The sequence below is a fragment of the Phyllobates terribilis genome, unplaced genomic scaffold (genome assembly GCF_046119375.1).
Source record: "Phyllobates terribilis strain yellow unplaced genomic scaffold, ASM4611937v1 Scaffold_4__5_contigs__length_816908805, whole genome shotgun sequence".
In the NCBI taxonomy this organism is placed as follows: Eukaryota; Metazoa; Chordata; class Amphibia; order Anura; family Dendrobatidae; genus Phyllobates; species Phyllobates terribilis.
Genome location: NW_027362764.1, coordinates 417,266,348 through 417,284,534, shown reverse-complemented (window position 1 = coordinate 417,284,534; position 18,187 = coordinate 417,266,348).

The window sequence follows — 18,187 nt, the reverse complement described above, 5'->3', positions numbered from 1 at the left end:
TCAGAAAAGGGTTAAAATCCCCGTTCGCTCATCACTAGTTTTCAATGCCAGATTCCAATGCAAGTACAGATATGCATCAGCTTAATCCATTTCTCCTGCGCTACCTCCTACTATACATCTCGTAGCAATACATATCTGATGTAGGTCCATGTTTCAGGACCGACTTGTTACATTACTACATTTCTCTGGATTGCCTATAATAAGAAACCTGAATAATTTTTTTTCAACACTTTCTCTCTTTTGAGTGCCAAGTACCTTAGTATTGCTATTTTGATGGAGTGCAACTCTTCTTGAGTACCCTCCCCTTATAGAAGTGCCGTATATCCATAAATTTTGAGAGGACTTATGCATTGACGTGATAAAGAGTCTAGGCCCATGGTTTGATAATCCGTTCCAAATACAGCTGACCACGTCTACCTCAGTGAAACTACCAATAAATTCTTGCGCTTTCCCGGCTCTTTGTGCTTGCCCTGGTGTGGTATCAAGCAGGGTAATAGTTTATGGGGTTGATGTCAGCTGTTTTATGTCCATTGACATCAAGCACAAGGGTTAGAAATAAAGAGGCGTCTATCAGACGCCCCCATTACTAACCTTGTAATGAAAATTAATGAAGACACGCACAGAAAAAAGTCCTTTAATTGTACAAAACACTCCCCGACAAATCCCCTCTTTTACCTATTTATTAAGATCAAAATAAAAATAAAAAATCTATTTATTCCTCACCTCACCTGTCCGCCGATAATCCATATTTCCCACGATGAAACCCAACTCTGTTGCTCTGGATGCATTGCTGAGCGGTGAGTTAAGTAATGCGATTGTTCAGCCTGGCATCCAGGACACAATGAGCTGACCGAGAGAATGCGACTGTGTGTGACCGGCAGTGAGGTCATTAGGTTACCGCCAGTCACAGCTGAGTTCTCACAGTCAGCTCACAGGGTTAGTAATGATGGGGTCTGATAGACGCCTCTCCATTACTAACCCCTCAGATTGATATCAGAGAACATAAAACAGCTGACATAAACCCCAAAAACCATTACCCGACTTGCCAACGCACCAGGGCAAGTGGGAATAGCTGGGCAAAGCGCTAGAAATGGCGCATTTAATGGATGCGCCATTTCTGTGGCAGCTGCAGGCTGCTATTTTTAGGCTGGGGAGGGCCAAATATCCATGGGCCTTCCTAGCCTGAGAATACCAGCCCCGAGTTGTCTGCTATAGCTTGGCTGTTTATCAAAAATGGGTGAAACCCCACACAATTTTTTTTTAATTATTTATTAACAAGTGCAGTAAAATAAACACCCAAGCTAACCTTAGCTCACAGCCTCCAGGTGTTCCAGTAGCTGGAAATTCCAGTAACCTTAAAGTCTCGCTTAAAGTCTCCCTTTCCGGGACTTGCAGCTGCTGGGAGACAAGGTGGCTGTCAACTCTGGTATGGTTACATGGTAGCTCTAGTGCTGGACTGATGGGTGCTGGAGTGCCGAAAATCGGACTTGCGATTGTTCATGTGCAGCATAAGAACCAGCTGCTATGAACTCAGGAGTAAGGTTATCTCAGTTCACAGCAGCACTGCCCTCATGAGAACCGGGCGCTGTGAACTGAGATAGCCTTACTGATGTCACCACAGTGCACAGCAGCCAGGTCTCGCGGAGTGCTGCGTGACACACGGCATTTGCTGCTTTTCCAGTGTATGAAGCTGCGTTCTTTGAATGGAACTCCATACACTGCATGTAGCAGAGTTGGGTGTCATCGTTGGACCTCATTATTATGGATTATCTGCGGAGATGTGAGGATTACTTTGATTTTTTATTTTTATGTTAATAAATGGGAAAAAGAGGGAATTTGTCGGGGAGTATTTTGTTCAAGAAAATATTTTTTTTCTGTGTGTGTCTTCATTTAAAGACCTTCATTTAAAAACTGCATTTTGTATTTACTTGTGTCATCTTTATCTAATATTTAAATTTGTTTTGTGATCTGAAACATTTAGGTGTGACAAACATGCAAAATAATAAGAAATAAGGAAGGGGGCAAGAACTTTTATTTCCTTCACACCAAGGTAGAACTTTCCAGCCATAATTGCAAAAGGTAATTTAGGTGAAAACTGCAGCTCACCAAAAGAACGCCATACTCACAGTGAAGCATGATGTCAACAGCATTATGTTTTTGGGCTGTTTTTCGACAGCTTTAACTGGAGCTTTAATCATGGTGCAGAGAATTATGAAGTTAAAAATATCAGTCAATTTTGCATCAAAACTTTCAGAGCTCTTCTAATAAATGGAGAGGGGTGTCACCTTTCAGCACAACAACCACCCTAAACATACCTCTAAAGCAAGAAAAGAATGGATTTGTCAGAAGAAGATCAAAGTTTTGGAATGGCCCAGCCAGACCCCCAGACCTGAATCCATAAGAAAATCTGTGGGTTGACCTAAAGAGGGCCGTACATGGAAGATGTACTCGCAATCTTCGATGTACTGACAGATTTGGAGCGCTACTGCAAGGAAGAGTGGATAACAGTGTGCCAATTTTATATGTGCCATGCTGATAGACTCCTACCAAAAAAAAACAGAATGCGGTCATAAATTCAAAGGTACTTCAGCAAAATATAACTTTAAAGGTGTGCATATTTATGCAACCATATTACTTTAGTTCTTTATTTTTCTTTTTCCATCTGAAAAGATTTCAGTTTGTGTCTCAATAGATTTCTACAGATTGTGGGTGATATTATAGGTGGAAAAAAATCTGAAATGATTCTTTTTGCTATGTTCTTTTACATGACAAAAACCTGGCAATTCAACAGGGGTCTGTAGACTTTTTATATCTACTGTATAGCAAAACTTACAGTGATAGACTCAAATGTCTTTAGCTCCCTGGGAGTCTGATACCTTTCCAGTAATTGTTATGTGGCATTTTTGCAGGGACGAAAAATCATTTTTTTGAGCTGCAGCGTAAACTCACGCTAAGAATACAGATATTCCAGACCGTCTGCACCCTCTACTGACAGATGCTGTATATGGACACAGTATACTTTAATGGAGCCCGGATTCCATGTACCTGTTTGCATTGAAATGATTTGAATGGTAACATAATTGAGGTTATGCTTTCGGTGCTGAATTAAAAATGAAACATGTAAGCAAATGTTCGAATTCTCCAGAGGGGTAGAAGCGGTCCTCACTGGATTATTACAGAAAACACTCAAATGAACGATCAAGATCAAGTGTCTGAGCATCTCTCCATGTACTAAATAGTCTACCCATGTACTCACTCATAATAGATGGTAGGGATGCATTAATGTGCATCATGCCACTTCTTACCGAATATGGTCTGATACTACTGCCTGATGTAAAACGCGTCTCTACCTATTGAATTGCTACAGCATCACTTCCTTAGCAACATTGGTTGTTTCCATAGTAACTCCAAGGGAAAGAGAAAAAAAGCGTAAAAATCAACCTTTTACTCTGAAATTGCTGAATTATTCGAGAGAATTTACTGCAATTCGCTACACAGTATGATCATAAAATGCAGACAGGATAATGTATTAATGAATGTATGGTCTACATTTTAAAATCTCAAACCTTAATATTTATTCATTAAATCTGGTAATCATTTATTACATTCCTAATTGTTGGAGTATTTGGATAAAAAATACCAGTATGTGTTAAATCATTTCATAGCATGCTTGTACCTTACTGATTGAATCATTTTCTGATTAATCAGTAAAGGTGGGATGTAGATGATAAATTCCTATTATTTCAGTGTAGTTCGGTTGTGTTCCAAACTGCATCATGGGTTCCCGTGTAGATATCTAATAGATCATCAAAAAGCAATGACATCATGACTAAGTAGAAGTGTGAACTGAGCCTTATCAATAGATGTTAATCTCCAGTAACAAAATAATTTTGCACAATAAACATATTAATTGATTTGTCAAGATAAAAACAGCAGATAGGTTGTTTTCTAAAGTAAAGACTTAAAATTTAGAGTCACTATACAAATGGAACAGACATGAAAATCCAAAAAACAATTGGCTTATACAAAACATGCACATTTTTACACTGCTGTCTGCCTGTAAATGTCCTGCAATGCCATGGTAAAGATGTGATGAGCTTGAGCTTCAGTATGAATAAAAAGGTAAAAAGTGCCATCTAGTGGCAAGGAGGGAATGCTTTTTCTTCATCTATTTACACTATAGGTAAAAAATATTTGGGTTATTTCGGTATAAGTAACTACTCAATCATGTTATCGTTCTTTATGAATTAATATCTAATTTATATAGATCATTGGCAGCTCTCCTGACATGTCTGTATTACTAAATACTTGTATTCCTCATGTAATAACAATTAACTAGGAAAAGGTGGGTAATTAAAATGTTTATGTTTTTTAATATTTTTTTTACTTTTCACCTTTTTCTAATCCACATAGGGAACTTGAACCTGAGAGTGTTTGATTGTTTATTCTAAATACTACAGTTCTACTGTATTGCATTATATAGTTCTAATCTCAGTCTCCTATGGACCCCAGCCACGGGCTGGGCTTCACGGACGTACCCACAAAGCAGAGACGGGGGCCCTTGCTATGCCCTCAGCTGCAATGGCAACTCATCAGCACACTGCGATCACGTTGCACAGGGCTAAGGTGCATCCATAATGGATGCCTGGGCAGGATTGCGCATCATAATTGCCATAGTTAATGATTGACAGAAGCATTTAGGGGTTAACAGCAGTGATCGGCATTGCTCCAGTCACTGCTGTTAAAAACTGATGCCGAATTTTTGCTCCTGAGCATGCTCCATTGGGTGTTAAGAGGTTAATGATATTTAATGGCCTTCCTCTTGTAGGCCATGATGTTATCAAGCTGTCTCACATGTGTATGGCGGATTATACCATGTGTTTGAAGGGCATAAAATTATATGGTCATTTAAATAGTAGTGAAGGCCGAGCATGCTCAGCACTGCTCGAGGCTCATTTGAGCATCCTGCTGCTCAAGGAGCTCAGCACTTGTTCAAGTATCCTGGTACTCGGGCGCCATGCTCAATTTCCCGCCCTGCATGTTTGGTGCCTGATTTTCAGCCACTAAACATGCGGGGATTGCCTGGCAATCACAGTAATGCTGTAACCATGTTGACTACTGGCATTTCTGTGATTGGCTGCATAGCGTCATCAGGTCTATATAAGACCTGGTGCCGCCATGTTCCTCGCATTGTACCCGGAAATAGCGTAGGGAGAGCTGCAGGAGAAGGGACAGTGTGCTGGACAGCGTTTATCTCCCTGATTGTGCAATCTTAAACCAATAGCCCTTTTTAGATATAATGCAAATAGATTCTATTCTATAAGGCTGAGTTCACACGATGCGTTTTTCATGCATTTCCGCAGCGTTTTTGCAGTTGCGTAAACGCCGCGGAAACGCATGAAAAATGCATGGTAGAAGGGCAGCAATGTTCCCCAATTGAAATCCGCATGTGCTATGCCCATGATGCGGATTTTTCCGCAGCGTAAACGCTGCGCTCAAAAGTCCGCAGCATGTCAATTAATTTTGCGGAAACGCTGCTTTTTTGGCGCCATTGACTTGCATTAGACCGCATGGAATCCGCATCACTGTATACTCTCATCCAGACCCAGGTACCATTAAAAAAAAAAGAATAAAATAAAAAATATATATATACTCACCTTCTGACGGCTCCTGCTTGGTTCCTCGCACATCGCGGTTGAATGAAGAAGGACCTTCGCTGACGTCAGAGTCATGTGACGGGTCACGTGACGCTGACGTCGGCAGGTCCTTCAGTCTTCACTGCCGGTAGCCGGGACCGAGCGAAGCAGGACACCGGGGGCCATCAGAGGGTAAAGTATATATTTATTTTTTATTTTTTGACATTCACACACTATATAAATCCATGCCGGCTGCATGGATTTATATAGTGTGAAGTTGACAAGCACTTTCCAAGTGATGCTAAAATCGCTTGGAAAGCGCTTGTCAACCCGCATGCGGAAATGAAAGTGAAGAACGCTTCATTTCCGCATGTCCCTGGCAGGAAAAGCATGTACAATCCGCATGCGTTTTTTCCTGCCAGGGAGATGCAGAAATGCTCAGGAAAAAATCCTGAGCATTTCTGCATCGTGTGCACATACCCTAATGTCGTATTTTAGGGAGTATTAGCTGCTGGATTAGGAAGAGTGTATTAAGGGCACTTAGAGCAGGCATGATTGCATAACAGTCCTTGGTTGTCACAGGTTTACCATTACTGAGAGGGGCCAGAAGATCACGATGTCTGATTTCACATACTCCTGCACTGATTAGAAGCACTTCGCCATCATATTAAACGGTGCAGGTTTCTGATAGCAATGCAGGGGTTAATCTGTTCTGTTGAGAGTTTGAGAAGCTTTCCTGCTTTGATGATCTCAGCTGTTCAGTGTTGGTCACTCCTCCCTGCTATAAACCCACTTTGCCAATCAAGATTGCCAGTTTTTGTTTCATACAGCCTGGTTCTGGAGTTGGAGGTGTTTGTTGTTCAAGGAGACGCTTGGAGTGCTGTGCTAAAGACTGTTGCTTGGTTATTTATCTGTGTGCATATCCTCATCCTCTTTGTTTTTCCTTCCTTTTACTTCCCAGTGTTCCACTCTGTTGTTTGTGAGTGCATATTTATATGATTGGTATTTTTATTTATCCTTGTACGTCTTCCCTTGTTAGTCTGATTTGTGTGTTCGTATTTACAACTACTCCCCATTTCCCTGTGTGGGTGAGGGGACAGATTAGGGCTGCTTCAGGAGCTCAGCAAGGTACGTTGCCCTGGCATCTTCACCATTAGAAGTAATCCAGGGAGCAGGGATAGCTAGGGCGCCCCTAACTTTAGAGATAGGGAAGTAACCCCTAGCCCGGGATATCTAACAACTGTCACGTTACATTAGTATTGTTACATTGAACTAACTGCTCTTTTCAGGTCTAATTCAAATAGATTCTATTCTGCATATCTGAAAATAATTTAGGGTAAGCTGGCGGAGTAGAGATTAGCGTATTAAAGACATTTCGGCAGGTTTGATTGCGTTACAAATTTTGTTGCTTCCACGTTCAAGAAAAAATCCTTTCAGTGACAATTAAAATAGATTCTATTCTGTAATAAGACTGATTTTAGCCGCATAGATAATTTAAAATGTGCAAGACGTACGGAAAGGGACCGAAAGGTGGACATGCTGCTGATGGTGCATGCAGAGGCCATGGCTGTGGTCCAGGTGAAACTGGGTCTGCTGCGGGAGTCAACAAACACACTCATCCATGAGACCTAATTTTCTGTCCCACTTTTCAGGGGGGCATGGGACACCACTCTTAAAGCCAGTACAGTGCAAACAGGTTGTGTGTTGGATGGCAGATAATGCTCCAAGTCTGTTTCCCAGCACCACCCTGTCTTCCACATGGTCCAGTCTCACTAGCCAAGAGTCTGAACCACATAATGCTCACCCTGAACTTCCTTCCTCCCACCATGCCAAGTCCCAGAAGACAAGTAACCCCATATTTGGAAACTCCGAGGAGCTCTTTACCTTTCCATTTATGGATTCTTCTGGACTGTCACCATACAAATTTCAATACGAACATGAGGAGATTTTTTGTAGTGATGCCCAAATATTTGAGCAGCCACAGTGACATGCAAGGCGAGCACAGAAGCGCAGAGGGGGAGAGATCCGCAGCACCACAATAAGCAGGAAGAGGCAGTAGAGTAATAGCGAGAGAAGGTGGCAACTGTTTACCAGAGCACCCACACGAAGAAAGTTCCCAGGCCAAGAGTTAGGTGTTCCCCAGTTTGGCGCTATTTTAAAGAAAGTGCAGACAATAAAAGAATGATCATTTGCAATCTGTGCCGTACCAAGATCAGCAGGGGCCAGACCACTACCAGTCTGACCACCACCAGCATGCTCAGGCACATGTCATCCAAGCATCTGACTAGGTGGGCCGAATGCCTGGGTCTCCAATCAGGGTTTGCGAGTGACACCACTGCCTCTTCCGCTGTGCTATGCGCTTGCCAATCCCCTGTCCAGGACGCAGGCGCGGATGCCTCCTGTCCTGCACCAGTGATTGCACATGTGCAACCTCCATCAGCAACCACGTCCCCTTCCTTGTCCGAGCCCAGGGTTCAGCTGTCCCTACCACAGGCCTTGGAATGCAAGCGGAAATACGCAGCCACCCAACCACAGGCCCAAACACTAAACATCCACATTTCCAGACTGCTTGCCCTGGAAATGTTGTCATTTAGGCTTGCGGACCTTGAGACTTATCGCAACCTCATGGCAGCAGGCCGGCACTTGATAGTCGCTCCCCAGTCGACACTATTTCTCCCGGAAAGCAGACACCATGTTACACCAGCACGTGTCCCATAACATAACCCGTGTACTGACCAATGCAGTTACTGGGAAGATCTATTTAACAACCAACACATGGACAAGTGCTTGTGGCCAGGGACGCTACATTTCTCTGACAGCACACTGGGTGAACCTGCTGAAGGTCAGGATCGAGTCGGACCCTGGGACCGCACACATGCTACTGACGCCTAAAATTGTGGGCCCGAGTTCCATTAGAGTTTCCCCCTTCTCCTATGCCAGTTTCTGTACCCCTCCTCCTCCTCATCATCCTCCATCTCAGAATTATCGTCCATATCAATTGCAAGTTGGAAGCTATGGAGCACTTCCTCAGCGAAGCGGCAACAGGCTCTGCTTAAACTTATATGTTTAGGTGACAAACAGCACACTGCAGCAGAGTTGTTGAAAGGTCAAATAGAACAGACAGATCTGTGGCTCTCGCTGCTGTGCCTACAACCAGGCATCGTCGTGTGTGATAATGGGCGTAACCTGGTGTCAGCTCTGAAGCTTGAAAAGCTCTCACATGTACCATGCCTGGCCCACGTGCTCAACTTAGTGGTTAAGCACTTTCTAAAAACCTATCCCGCCTTGCTTGAGCTACTTGTCAAGGTAGGCAGCATGTGCGCCCATTTCGGCAAATCAGCTGGCCTGGCAGTGCAGCAGCAGCGTTTGCAACTGCCACCTCACTGACTGGTTTGCGACCTGCTGCAACCCAATATTGCATATGTTGGCAATGCTTTGTGAGCAGCAGAGGGCAGTACTTGAATACCAGCTCCAACATGCCTGTCGGTATTCCGCTCAGCCTCCATACATAGCAACTGACGAGTGGCCATGGATGACTGACATCTGTGCGGTACTCCAAAACTTTGAGGAGTCAATAAAGATGGTGAGCGGTGATGAAGACATAATTAGCGTAACCATCCTGCTTCTGTGTCTACCCAAATGCTCGATACTCACAATGAAAGATAAAGCTTTGCATGCAGAACAGATGGCGATGGAGGAGGAAAGTAGACAGGGTGATACAAACCAGCCCTGCCTCATCTCATCTTCTCAGCGCGGATTGGATGATAATGAGGAGGGGGGGGAACAGGAAATGGTTACCTGAGCTACAGAGGGTACTACCAACACCAGCTTCTCGTCTGCTCAGCGTGGATGGCCTGAAGAGGAGGAGATGGAGAAGGAGGAGGAGATGGAGAGTCGTCCTCCTGGTGGGAACAGTGAACTCTTATCTGTTGGGAGTCTGGCACACATGGCAGACTTTATATCCTGCTGCCTTTCATGTGACCCTCACATTATATGCATTTTGGGTACCACCTATTACTGCTTGTTTACCCTCTAAACCCACGCTACAAGGAGAACTTTCCATCTCTCCTCCCTATGGCGGAGAGTGCTACTAAAATGGTGCAATTCCAGAAGGCCTTAGTAGAATAATTGGTCAAAAAATTCCCATCTGACAACACTGGCCGCAGAAGTCAGATTTCTTTGGACAACCAAGGAGTAGAGAGGAGAGAGACACACAACAGGTCCAACAGATGCAGAGAGGCTGGTGACACTTTCAAAGGTCTGGGATAGTTTCATTACACCCGCTCAGCGCTCAGGCCATGATTTGCGGGGTACATTGACATGGAGGAAAAATGAAGATCAATGAGGATGTTGAAGGAGTACCTAGCCGACCATACTAGCATCCTCCGGGATTCCTCTGTGCTGTACAACTATTGGGTGTCCAATCTTGACACGTGGCATGGACTGTCCCTCTACGCCTTGAAGGTGCTGGCCTGCTCTGCCACTAGTGTCTTGTCAGAGCGTGTTTTTAGTGCTGCCGGGGGCATAATTACTGAACTGAAAATGCTAACAAGTTGACTCTCATCAAAATGAGCAATGCCTGGATTGGCCAAGACTTTGTAACCCCACCAGAAGACAGCAGCAGAACAGGAACATAAGTCAAATAATATGTTACTTTTTTAATTGTGCATTCCCATGTACCCCTTTCCACATAAACACGGATATACAGTTCCTGTTTTGTAATTTTTAGTGTACTCCTCCATCATATTTACACGGTCATGATCCGACTCTTGCTCCTAATTTTTCAAGAGGTGCGCATGATCCCCTACTATATAATTTTTAAAGCCATACCTGTAAAATCATCTTACATATACACTACCATTCAAAAGTTTGGGGTCACCCAGACAATTTTGTGTTTTCCATGAAAACTCATACTTTTATTTATCAAATGAGTTGCAAAATGAATAGAAAATATAGTCCAGACATTGACAAGGTTAGAAATAATGATTTTTATTTGAAAGAATAATTTTCTCCTTCAAACTTTGCTTTCGTCAAAGAATGCTCTCTTTGCAGCAATTCCAGCATTGCAGACCTTTGGCATTCTAGCTGTTAACTGGCTGTGGTAATCTTGAGAAATTTCACCCCATGCTTCCTGAAGCCCCTCCCACAAGTTGAGTTAGCTTGATGGGCACTTTTTGCGTACCATACGGTAAAGGTGCTCCCACAACAGCTCAATGGGGTTGAGATCTAGTGACTGCGCTGGCCACTCCATTACAGATAGAATACCAGCTGCCTGCTTCTTCTCTAAATAGTTCATGCATAATTTGGAGGTGTGCTTTGGGTCATTGTCCTGTTGTAGGATGAAATTGGCTCCAATCAAGCGCTGTCCACACAGTATGGTATGGCGTTGCAAAATGGAGTGATAGCCTTCCTTATTCAAAATCCCATTTACTTTGTACAAATCTCCCACTTTACCAGCACCAAAGCAACCCCAGACCATTACATTACCTCCACCATGCTTGACAGATGGCGTCAGGCACTCTTCCAGCATCTTTTCAGATGTTTTCAAATGTTCTTCTGTGTGATCCAAACACCTCAAACTTTGATTCGTCTGTCCATATAACTTTTTTCCAATCTTCCTCTGTCCAATGTCTGTGTTCTTTTGCCCATATTAATGTTTTCCTTTTATTAGCCAGTCTCAGATATGGTTTTTTCTTTGCCACTTTGCCCTGAAGGCCAGCATCCCGGAGTCGCCTCTTCACTGTAGACGTTGACACTGGTGTTTTGTGTGTACTATTTAATGAAACTGCCAGTTGAGGAGCAGTGAGGCATCGATTTCTCAAACTAGAGACTCTAATGTACTTGTCTTGTTGCTCAGTTGTGCAGCGGGGCCTCCCACTTCTCTTTCTACTCTGGTTAGAGCCTGTTTGTGCTCTCCTCTGAAGGGAGTAGTACACACCGTTGTAGGAAATCTTCAGTTTCTTGGCAATCTCTCGCATGGAATAGCCTTCATTTCTAAGAACAAGAATAGACTGTCGAGTTTCACATGAAAGTTGTCTTTTTCTGGCCATTTTGAGAGTTTGATAGAACAAACAAATGTAATGCTCCAGATTCTCAACTACCTCAAAGGAAGGTCAATTTTATAGCTTCTCAAATCAGTCAAACCGTTTTCAGCTGGGCTAACATACTTGTGCAAGGGTTTTCTAGGGTTTTCTAAACATCCATTAGCCTTCTTACACAGTTAGCAAACACAATGTACCGTTAAAACACTGGAGTGGTGGTTGTTGGAGATGGGCCTCTATACACCTATGTAGATATTGCAATAAAAACAAGACGTTTGCAGCTAGAATAGTCATTTACCACATTAACAATGTATAGAGTGTATTTCTGATTCATTTAATGTTAGCTTCATTGAAAAAAAAATGTGCTTTTCTTTCAAAAATAATGAAATTTCTAAATGACCGCAAACTTTTGAACGGTAGTGTATACAGTCATATGAAAAAGTTTGGGCACCCCTATTAATCTTAAGCTTAATGTTTTATAAAAATTGGTGTTTTTGCAACAGCTATTTCAGTTTGATATATGTAATAACTGTTGGACACAGTAATGTTTCTGCCTTGAAATGAGGTTTATTGTGCTAACAGAAAATGTGCAATCTGCATTCAAACAAAATTTGACCGGTGCATAAGTATGGGCACCCTTATCATTTTCTTGTTTTAAATACTCCTGCCTACTTTTTACTGACTTACTAAAGCACTTTTTTTGGTTTTGTAACCTCATTGAGCTTTGAACTTTATAGCCAGGTGTATGCAATCATGAGAAAAGCTACTTAAAGTGGCCACTTGCAAGTTGTTCTCCTGTTTGAATCTCCTCTGAAGAGTGGCATCATGGGCTCCTCAAAACAACTGTCAAATGATCTGAAAACAAAGATTATTCAACATAGTTGTTCAGGGGAAGGATACAAAAAGCTGTCTCAGAGATTTAACCTGTCAGTTTCCACTGTGAGGAACATAGTAAGGAAATGGAAGAACATAGGGACAGTTCTTGTTAAGGCCAGAAGTGTCAGGACAAGAAAAACATCAGAAAGGCAGAGAAGAAGAATGGTGAGATCAGTCAAGGACAATCCTCAGACCACCTCCAGAGAGCTGCAGCATCAACTTGCTGCAGATGGTGTCACTGTGCATCGGTCAACTATACAACGCACTTTGCACAAGGAGAAGCTGTATGGGAGAGTGATGCGAAAGAAGCCGTTTCTGCAAGTACGCACAAACAGAGTCGGCTGAGGTATGCAAAAGCACATTGGAAGAAGCCTATTTCTTTTTGGAAGAAGGTCCTGTGGACTGATGAAACCAAGATTGAGTTGTTTGGTCATACAAAAAGGCGTTATGCATGGTGGCAAAAAAACACAGCATTCCAAGAAAAACACTTGCTACCCACAGTAAAATTTGGTGGAGGTTCCATCATGCTTTGGGGCTGTGTGGTCAATGCCGGCACTGGGAATCTTGTTAAAGTTGAGGGACGCATGGATTCCACTCAGTATCAGCAGATTCTTGGCAATAGTGTTCAAGAATCAGTGATAAAGTTGAAGTTACGCAGTGGATGGATCTTTCAGCAAGACAATGATCCAAAACACCGCTCCAAATCTACTCAGGCATTCATGCAGAGGAACAATTACAATGTTCTGGAATGGCCATCCCAGTCCCCAGACCTGAATATCATTGAACATCTGTGGGATCATTTGAAGAGGCTGTCCATGCTCGGCGACCATCAAACTTAACTGAACTGGAATTGTTTTGTAAAGAGGAATGGTCAAAAATACCTTCATCCAGGATCCAGGAACTCATTAAAAGCTACAGGAAGCGACTAGAGGCTGTTATTTTTGCAAAAGGAGGATCTACTAAATATTAATGTCACTTTTCTGGTGAGGTGCCCATACTTATGCACCTGTCAAATTTTGTTTCAATGCAGATTGCACATTTTCTGTTAGTACAATAAACCTCATTTCAAGGCAGAAACATTACTGTATCCAACAGTTATTACATATATCAAACTGAAATAGCTGTTGCAAAAACACCAATTTTTATAAAACATTAAGCTTAAGATTAATAGGGGTGCCCAAACTTTTTCATATGACTGTATGTATACACTCCAGGGGTAAATGTTTTTAAGCCCTTGCACATAGTGCATAAGCTTTACCATTGTAGAAATCCCACTCCTTCCAAATGGTAAACATAATTTTTCAAAGGCACTCCTCTACGTTTCTTCCAATGTGTATCGCAGTGCCTCCTTCTAATTTTTGACATCCCTTGCACATAGTGCATTGGCTTTACCAGTGTAGGAGTCCCACTCCTTCCAAATGGTAAAAATAATTTGCCAGAGGCACTACTCTATGTCTGTTCAAGAGTGTAGTGCAGTGCCTCCTTCAAATTTTTGGCATCCCTTGTACATGGTGCATCGGCTTTACAAGTCTACGAGTCCCACACCTTCCAAATGCTAAAAAAAAGGTTTTCTGAGGTTCTCCTCTACATCTCTTCCAGGGTGTATCTCAGTGCCTCCTGCTATTTTTTGGCATCCCTAGCACATAGTCAATCGGCTTTACAAGTCTAGGAGTCACACTCCTTCAAAATACTAAAAAAAGGTTTTCTGAGGCCCTCCTCTACGTCTCTTCTGGTGTGCATCGCAGTGCTTCCTTCTAATTTTTGTTAGGCCTTGCATACACTGCATCAGCTTTACCACTCTAGGAGTCCCACTCCTTACCAATGTTAAAACAATGTTTTCTTAGGCCTGTCTCTACGTTGCTTCAAGGGTGTACTGCAATCCTTCCTTTAAATATTTGCTAGGACTTGCACTAAGTGTATAGGCTTTAGCAGTCTACGAGTCCCACTGTTTTTAAAATTCTCACTCCTAATTTTGGAAGGTCAAGCTTAATCACCGGATCACGGGTCGTGCCATCATTCTGCTCTGACTTGCGTAGGGACAGGACACGACTCGAGTGAGGGGCAGTGTCAGGATCTGTGGGTGTCATGCACAGTGTAGGAAAGACAAAGTGTGACACAAAGGGATGAGTGGAAGGGAGCCCAGACACCCCAGACACTAGGGAAAGGGGGAAATGGAGACCTCCTAGGCTAATCTGCAATCACCCTGTCTCCCCCTACCATCCCTATATTGGTTCCTCATCAGTCACCGCACAGGAACCTATCACTGTATTTCCCTAGCGCTGGGCCCTGGATAGCGAAGGGGGGGGGGTGTGAGTGCTAGTCGATTCCTACTGACAAATAAAGACAGCAAGGGGAAACTGACATGGGGGAAGTAGCTTAGCTTGAGTCGACTTCAGAGAGATGGCACACATGTCCTCTTAGCACTAGAGAGCAAGAAAGAACTGCACTTGCTCCAAGCCTTCACAAGGGGTCATGCGAATATCACCGGCACCTCTGTGTAGCAACCTGGAAATATTTAAACATCCAGGCCTGATTGTCAATTAGAGCAGGAGGGAGGTAGCCGCTGGGTCCTAGAGTGAGACAGCTAAGAAGGTGTCTGCAATGCCAAATGAAGGGATCTCCTGCAACCAACTGCAGGGCAACTGTCTATCATATCTGACACACCCGTGAATACCTTAGCTCCTACAACCTGGCTGAACAAATCAGGAATCAGAGAAAGAAGGTATATGTCTTGGATGGTAATTTGATTTAATTCCCGTAAATCTAAACAGGAACGTAGACCGGCATCTTTTTTCTTCACAAAGAGGAACCCTGCCACTGCAGGTGAAGATGAGGGCCTTATGTGTCCCTTCTCCAGACTCTCCGCAATGAAATCCTTCATGGCTTGTCTCTCAGGGCCAGAAAGATTATACAGTCTGGACTTTGGTAGTTTATCTCCGGGGGTCAGGTTAATAGGACAGTCATATGCACGATGAGGAGGCAAATCCTGACACCCCCTCTCAGAGAAAACGTCCTCAAAAGCATACAGAAAAGCAGGTAATATTTCCAAAGAGACAGTAGCAAGGGAAATATCTAAACAGTTCTCATGGCAGTAATCTCTCCATTCAATAATCTCCCCGGTTTGCCAATCCACCAACGGATTATGTTTCACCAGCCAGGGAAGACACAAAACAATTGGGGTGGGAAGACTGTCCAGGACATAGCAAGGGATTATTTCACAATGAACCGACCGCACCCTCAGTTTTACATTATGTACAATGTGAGTAAATGCTTTCTGTGCAAGTGGCGCCGAGTCAATGGCGAAGATAGAAATGGGTTTAGCTAAAGTACAGCAAGCAAGACAATGAGTTTTCACAAACCCAGCATCAACCATGCTGACTCCAGCTCCACTGTCAACAAACGCAGAAATTTTCTTGGTTTTGCTCTCTAGCACCACCTCTGCTGTCAGGACAAAACGGGAACTGCAGGTTAGCAACAAATGCACCCCTTGCTTATCCAACTCCAGACTACCAAGAGTTAATCGAGTCTCCTTTTGTTTAGGAATTGAAGGACAGGTCCCAATAAAATGTCCCTTTTTCCCACAAAAAAACATACGCCTTTTTTCTTATGAATCTCCGGGGAAACGTATGATGTAAAGGCACCCTCTAACTGTATGGGTTGCTCCACCTCCCTGAGTACTGGATCACCACCAGACCGCTCCTCTGGCAGAGAGGTACACAACCCCGACAAAAAGGTTCTCACCCGTCTATCAAGACATATGGCCAATGACATGGCAACCTCCAATGACTGAGGGGTTTCAAATACTGCCAAGACATCTTTCAACCTTCCAGTAAGACTGTCACAAAATTGACTTCTAAGGGCTGAGTTATTCCATTTAGAATCCGTTGCCCATCTACGGAATTCAGAACTGTAAGTCTCCACTGACCGATTCCTCTGCTGAAGGTGACGTAGCCTAGACTCAGCTAAGGGAGGGCAACCTTGGGTTCAGGCTGGACAGGCCTACCTGCAGAGACCCCCACATTAGCGACCTGTAGCCACTGATGCTGTTGTTGAACCTCACAGCGGAGATCATTCACCTTCAGAGACAGACTGCACAGCCACTCTGCGAGCTCTGCAAATGAACCCATACCAACAAAGAAAGAAAAAAAAAGACACACAATTAAACCCAAGTGTCAGTTTGTTTTTTTTTCCTAAAAATGTGAACGGCCGGTAATAATGTCACGCACAGTGTAGGAAAGACAAAGTGCGACATGAAGGGATGAGGGGAAGGGAACCCAGACACTAGGCAAAGGGGGAAGTGGAGACCTCCTAGGCTGATCTGCAATCACCCTGTCTCCCCCTACCAGCCCTATATAGGTTCCTGACCAATCACCGCACAGGAACTTATCCCTGTATTCTCCTAGCTCTAGGGGGATGAGCGCTAGTCAATCCCTACTGACAACTAAAGACAGCAAGGGGAGACAGACATGGGGAAAGTAGCTTAGCTTGAGTCGACTTCAGAGAGATGGCACACACATCCTCTTAGCACCAGAGAGGAAGTAAGAACTGCACTTACTCCAAGTTTCACAAGGGGTCATGTGAATATCACCGGCACCTCTGTGTAGCAACCAGGAAGTATTTAAACACCCAGGCCTGATTGTCAATTAGAGCAGGAGGGAGGTAGCCACTGGGTTCTAGAGTGAGACAGCTAAGAAGGTGTCTGTAATATCAACCAACTGCAGGGCGACTGTCTGTCACATCTGACACACCCGTGACAGTGGGTGTCATTGTAAAACAGCCTTTTTGTGGGCACTGTGCGCCAGGTTGTGTAGGTGAAATTTTCATAACACAGTATTGCTTCTTTCAAAAGCTGTTCTTGTTGTAACAGATGTAAATTATTTGCTTCTTTTTCCATTCGGGTATTTGTTTTCATTAACTCTGTGTGACTTTTTATTTGAATATTTACATATGGATCTAGTAATTGATGAGGCCAGTATCCTGACTTGAGAAAATATTCTTTTAGAAGGAAGTCCTACCACCTTCTTTGTTTTTGACTCTTCCACAGTCCACAGCATGATGCCTTTTTTCCCTGCATTCATTGCCTGATTCTGTCTATTTATGGTCTTGTGTAGATAGAAATTCCCAAAAGAATGCAATCCAATTCACAATCTTTTTCAAATCATCACAAAGAAATTAGTCTGATGTCTCCCATCTACGTCTGTTGATGGTTGTATTACAATGCTTCCTCCTCAGTCCTTGTAATTCTATCTAAGCCTCACACTGAGTGGTTTGACTTTCCCAGTGTTGGAGTGAGAATCTTTTTAAAATAGTACCAAAAGTGAATCAGAGACCCTCCTCTACGTCTCTTCCAGGGTGTATTGCTGTCCCTCCTTCTATTTTTTTCAGGCCTTGCACATACTGCAATGGCTTTACCAATCTAGGAGTCCCACTCCTTTTAAAGGGGTCAAAACAGGTTTTCTGAGGCCCTCACCTGCATGTCTTACTGGGTGTATTGGTGTACCTCTTTCTAATTTTTGTCAGGCCTTGCACGTAGTGCATTGGATGGTGGATGGTAGATATTAACCAGTCTTGGAGTTTCATTCTTTTTAAAATTTGATGAAAAAAAATATTCTTCATAGAATCGAATTCCCAATC